The following is a 6,072-nucleotide window of genomic DNA, read 5'->3' as shown; positions in this document are numbered from 1 at the left end:
ACAGCAATTTCCTCAGTATGTTTATATAACAATCAAGTAACTTTAGGTTAACCTGCACCAAGGGCATCTGTCCTTGAGCCAACAACTTTGATGTGTTATAATTCTTTATCTACAACAGAGACTTTAGCCTGGGGAAGTTTCCTGTCTTTTGAAAGCTTAACATTTCTATGTGTAATTTTTAAAAGTTAGGTTATACCTGAAGCTACAGGGCTTTGGAAGCTAGGCCCTGTGAAATACATTTGCTTTATAAATGTTAGTATACTCCACAACCTTACATGTAAGAAATACAACTGGAGAGAAACCCTATGAATGTAGAGAATCTGGGAAACCCTTTACTAATTCCACAAGCCTTAATATGAATATGTGAACTCACAGTTGAGAGAAATCCTATGGTTTAAATGGTATGGTCTGAATGATGCCCCCCACCCCCAATTTATATCTATATCTATATCTATATCTATATCTATCTATCTATCTATCTATATATATATATATATTTGTTTTTTTTTAAAGATAAGCAGTAAGGGGATCTTAACCCTTGACTTGGTGGTGTCAGCACCACACTCTCTCAAGTGGGCTAACTGACCATCCCTATATAGGGATCCAAACCCATGGCCTTGGTGTTATCAGCACCATACTCTCCCAAGAGAGTCATGGGCCAGCCTCCCCAATTCATATTTTGATGCCTTAATGCCTAGTTCTGTATAAGGTATTTGGACATAAGGTTTTTACACAAGTAGTGAACTTAAAATGAGGCTGTTAGGGTCAGTTTCTAGTTTAACATCACTGGTGTCCTTATAAAAAGAGAAAGTAGAAGGAAGAATGCTCATGTGTGTGCACACACATCAGAAGACCATGTGAAGTCACCAGAAGATGGCCATCTGCAAGCCAAGGACAGAGGGCTGGAACAGGTCCTTCTATCATGGCCTCCAGAGGAAACCAACTTTAACCCCACTTGATATTGGATTTCCAGCCTCCAGAACTGTAGGCCAACCAATTTCTCTTGTTTAAAAAGAAAAGAAAAGAAGAAATGCTCAACAATAAAATTTGCCTTGCAGGGTTGCTGTGAATATTAGAGACAATGGCTGCAAAATGACTGGGATAGTGACTGGCACAAAGTAGGTACCCAATAAATGGCGGTTATTATTGTGGTCATCTTCATTATTATCATCACTTACAGGGCATTTAAGGCAACTCCTGATTGGATTCTTATGATGGTCTCCGAACTGGTTTCCTTGTATTTCCCACTCCACTTCATTCTTCTCAAGATGGCAGCCAGAGATCCTGGCACGAGATGGCCTTTCCTTACTACCTGGGATAAAATATCCACCAGCATCCTTTATCATCCTTAATCTGTTTTATCTTTCTTCATAGGACTTATTACCATCTGCCTCCCATATCAAGTTTTATTTGTTTTTTGTCTGTTGCTACCTCAATTATGTCCTGGTGGGGATATGAAGGGTGTAACCTCCATGAGTCCATGTTTTTCCCTGCCAAATCTCCAGCATCTAGAACAGTGCTTGGCAAGTACTAGGACTCAATACTATTTGTTGAATGAATGATTGAATGGACAAGTGACATCTCTGTCAGAGAAATTCTCACCATACTGTCTCATTATGACCACTATCACTGATGGAGAGACTGAGAGATTTTATATATGAATGTTATACATGAACACATGAATGTTAGAATTGAAGGTACAATGAAGATAACCCAGACTAACTCTGCCATTTTCTACAGGAGCGTGAAGACTGAAGACTGGGGAAGTGAAATGGCTTCACTGTAGTCAGATAGTTAACCTGCTGCTGAACCGAGGCTGGTGCTCAGGTGTCCTGGATCCCTGTCCAGTCCCCTTTTTCTTCTGTACTCATCATTTTCAGTAGTCAACATTTTCAGTAGTCAAGCTGCTGAACCGAGGCTGGTGCTCAGGTGTCCTGGATCCCTGTCCAGTCCCCTTTTTCTTCTGTACTCATCATTTTCAGTAATCAAATCTGGCTGAAGAAAACCTCTTCATGTCTTATTTTCAACTTTCTTCTTTTACTGTCTCATTACTGAGTGCAAAAATCTCACTAAACTAATAGGAACAGACTTTTTTTTAATTGTAACATACTTGATTGTACATATCTGTGGGGTACAGAGTTGAACATCAATACCTGCGTGCAACATGTGATGCTCCAATCAGGATAATTAGTATATTCAACATTATAAAATGTAATTGTTTTTCATGGCCCTTTACCAGTTCTTTTCTTACCTCCTCTCTCCCTTTCCCATCTCTGGTAACTTCAGTTCTCATCTCTCCTTTTAAAACCTCTATGTATGATTGTGATTTTTGTATCTTTCTTTCTTTTTTATTTATTTGATTATTTTTTTAGCTCCCACTTATGAGTGATGACATGCAGTATTTGTCTTTCTGTGCCTGGCTTATTTCACTTAACATGATTTTCTCTAAGAAGTACTATTACATCCTTGACTTTTATTTCATGTTTTCATTGTTTTATTTCAAGTATTTTTTTTTAAGTTGCTTATATTTTGAACCTTTCCTTAAGTCATGGTTTGTTTTGCAAAGTTTCACTCTACAGAAAGGAAATTCCATGGGGAAGTTGGTCCCTTGATCATAGTGTGTGGCTCAATTTATTTTAAATAGTTCAAAGATCACAACTATTCGATCGTGTGGGTGGGTAGGTTTTCTACATCAAAATAGGATCTTAAAAAACTTCTGGGTTTGCAGCTTCCTATGGCTTTTGTTTATTTTGTAGACATTATAAATCCAAATATTAACCCCAATACAGATCCCTTGAACTTTCATTTTTTTGTAATTTATCTTAGACATCATCTACTCTGCTTTCTAAAAGCTCCCAAGACCATTGATTTGTCTTTGGGGACAAGGTCTCTGATCTTTGAATTGCAGTAGCAACCAGCGCCCAGTGCCATTAGAAGGCAGCCTACTGTTGTTGAAAGAGCATTGATTTCTGAGTTAGTGCCCTGGCAAATAACTAGTGTATGGCTCTGGGAAGCCAATTAGCCTCTCTCAGCCTCTGTCACCTCATCTATAAATGAAGGAGTTAAAGTAAAATCTCTCTAAATTCTTTCCAGCACTAGTCTAAGGGTGGCTTAGCTCAGTGTGAGCTGGACTTTGTTCATTGAGGACCTTCAGTGAGAAATCAGCTGGGTGGGTAATATTTGCTGAAGGATCTTGTTTGCTCAGGGACCAGAATTCTCAGGGAAGAATCCAAAGCTCTATACCATCCCAGCTTTCCCAAACCAGGACTTCCTGAGTAATGATCTATTCTGGCAGAATGGCTAACTTCATGCTGAATTGGAGTTACTTGAGTGTATTTGAAATCCACCTGGTCCAATTCCTTGTTCCAAGACAGTACAAAACCACACCAGCCTTTCTGACCTAAAAGTGGGTGACATGACTGGAAGTAAGGTGCAAAGTTTCTAAGCAGCCATAGGATGTTGGGCAAGTTAATTTTTCTCTTTGAGCCACAAGTGTTCATTTTGAGTTTGATTATTTTTTTGGGGGGGAGGCAAAGAATTGAAATAATAATTTTATTTAAGCAAAATATACATAATATAAAATTTGATGATTTTAAAAATCTTTTACAATTTTGGGATTCTGCAAGGTACCATTTTGGAATTACCAAGGGAGAGCATGTGACCGGGATAGAGATTATATTATTGCACTGTGGGATCAGTCACATTGGCGTGTCAAGCTCTCTCATATTTTTCTCTAGCTATTGTCTGTATTCTATCATTAAGCTCTGGTCCAGAGTGCAGCATATTACTGCATATACAGTCTGCATGCTCATATGCTGATTTAGGCTTTTACGGGCAGGTCATGTTTGCTTGCTTCTAGGTGAGGTAGCATTGTGGGGAGAGAGGAAGTGTTTCTTACCAGCTAAGTGGGAGAGAGAGTGGTAACAGGAGAGCAGGTGTAGCAGAGAGAAGAACAAATACAGAAAAAATGGTGGTGATATAAAATGAAAAGGTCGTTTTCAAAGAAGAAGGCTGTCAGGTATTCCTCCTGCTGAGGATGAAGCCTGGAAAAACTGGACCCTGCCCAATCCTTCTCTTATCTCTGTGTGATGTCTCAGGTCAGTCCTAGTATATTTCTCTAATGGATCAAAAAATAGGTTGAGTTCAAACTCAGATAAGAGGTATTTGCCTGTGTAGGCAAATAAATGTACGTTTGACTTCTAGAGAAAGGACATATTTAATTTTACTCTTCACTTATGTGCTATGTACCTGCAAAGAGTTTAGGGTAGTGGTTAAAGAGCATGAGATCTGTGGGTAGGCTGCCTGGTTGCAATTCCTGACTCCACTGCTGTGCAACCTTAGGCAAGTTAATTTACTTCTCTGTGTTTCTTTTTCCTCATATGTAAAAAAGGTAATAATAATTATACCCATGTTACCGATTTGTAAGAATTAGATGAATTAATGAATACAGAGTGCTTGTAAAGTGTGTGGCATATGGTAAACACTGTTGAAATGCTAGCTATTATTATAAACCAAAAATTCAATTACTAATAAAGATTTAAAGAAACATTAGACATGATTTTGAGTAATAGAATAGTATAGTTCTTAGTAGAAGATATAGACTCAGAAGCTGTAATTATAAAATGATCTGCTAATTGCTATAAAAGAAGTAAAATGAAGTAGCCTAGGAAGACAAAGCAGAGTGTACATTAATCCTATAGTAGCGAGGTTCTTCATGCAGCCTAGAGAGAAGGAAGACTGAAGGGAGAGAGGATATCTTGGGTTAGGAAAAAGCTATACATATGTATTCATTTGGGGAATGACAGTCAGGATGCAAAGAGAGGCAATGGCTTGAAAGACGTTGAACTCCATGCTAAGAATAGGAGAATTTATGCTATGGGCAATGAGGAAGTGTTGACAGATTTTAGGTAGAGAGGTAGGGTGATCAGATTTGTATTTAAGAAAAACCACTAAATTATTTTTCCATTGCTCAGAGAAGAGAAGATACACACGTGCTGGAATACTAAAGGCAAGCTTCACTGAACAAACGGGGCTGGAATTGGGCTTGGAAGGAAGGTAGGACTGGAAGGGACAGGAGAGGTCATTTCTGGTGAAGGGAGGCTCCGTGATGGGGATGAGCAGGTGGGCTTGTGGGATGGAGACAGGGCCCTGACCTGAACAGAGGTAAGTTGAAGTTTGGTGGGTAACAGGGTGAATTGTTGAGGTAGATCAGACTATGAAAGTCTTTAAAAGTGAGTTAGAGGAATTCAGGGTTGCCCTATATTCCTCAGCAGTAGAGTGAACTGAGAAAGGAAGGGTCTCAGAAACAGTTTTCTGGCTGAGCTGTGCAGGTTGGATGGGGCGGGTGCATCTGGAGACTGAGACTTTGGGAATTTAGGCATCAGCTGACAGCTGGTGAGAAGGGAAAGGCATCAGAAACACGGAGAAAAGTAAAATTAATGGGATGTGATGACTGACTGGATATGGAAATGAAAGGAGGTGTGAATCAAATATGACACTGAAGCTCCAAGCCTGGACAGCTTGGAAGGAGATGGTGTCATTGATGTGTCTTCGGGTCACACTTGCCTGCCGGTCTTGTGACTTCAGAGCTTAGTCCCATCAGCAGCAACCCCTGAGATGATGCCATGGTCTCTTTCTCTACCACTTTTCTTTCTCCAGAATACTCCTTTCTAAGTTTTTTTTTTTTTTTTTTTAAGTTCAGTGACTTTATTTGGTCTTAAACTTCAGCACGCGTCCTTACCCGAGGAATTTTGATGCACACTGATTTATTCCCAATGGTTCATATCACTGACTTTTGTTTTCTCTGTTAATTCTGTTCCTCACTGTTTGGGGTGCATTTTTAGTCCTTCAAAAGTATATTTTTAAAAAATTTCAGTAGGAAATCAGAGAAAAGAAAAAAAGCCATGGAGATAAATTTTATAGCAGAGAATTGAATGAAGTGTCTATATTTCTTCCTCCTTATTTCTCATGGATCATATGTGGTGAAAAAAACCCTAATGGGGCATCTCCAACTAGAGAATATTGTTTTGAATCATGTGATATTGCTGGCTTGAGGTATGTATTGTGATCTAT

General features: G+C 39.1%; 1 pseudogene; it reads left to right on the top strand.

Moving 5' to 3' along the window:
* Window positions 1-412, top strand: part of LOC103608889 — a 2,549-nt pseudogene extending 2,137 nt beyond the window's left edge.
* Window positions 413-6,072: the final 5,660 nt, after the last annotated feature.

Source organism: Galeopterus variegatus, unplaced genomic scaffold (genome assembly GCF_000696425.1).
Source record: "Galeopterus variegatus unplaced genomic scaffold, G_variegatus-3.0.2 Scaffold8946, whole genome shotgun sequence".
Classification (NCBI taxonomy): domain Eukaryota; kingdom Metazoa; phylum Chordata; class Mammalia; order Dermoptera; family Cynocephalidae; genus Galeopterus; species Galeopterus variegatus.
The sequence above is the reverse complement of the archived record's forward strand: the minus strand, read 5'-3'. Positions and strand labels throughout refer to the sequence as shown.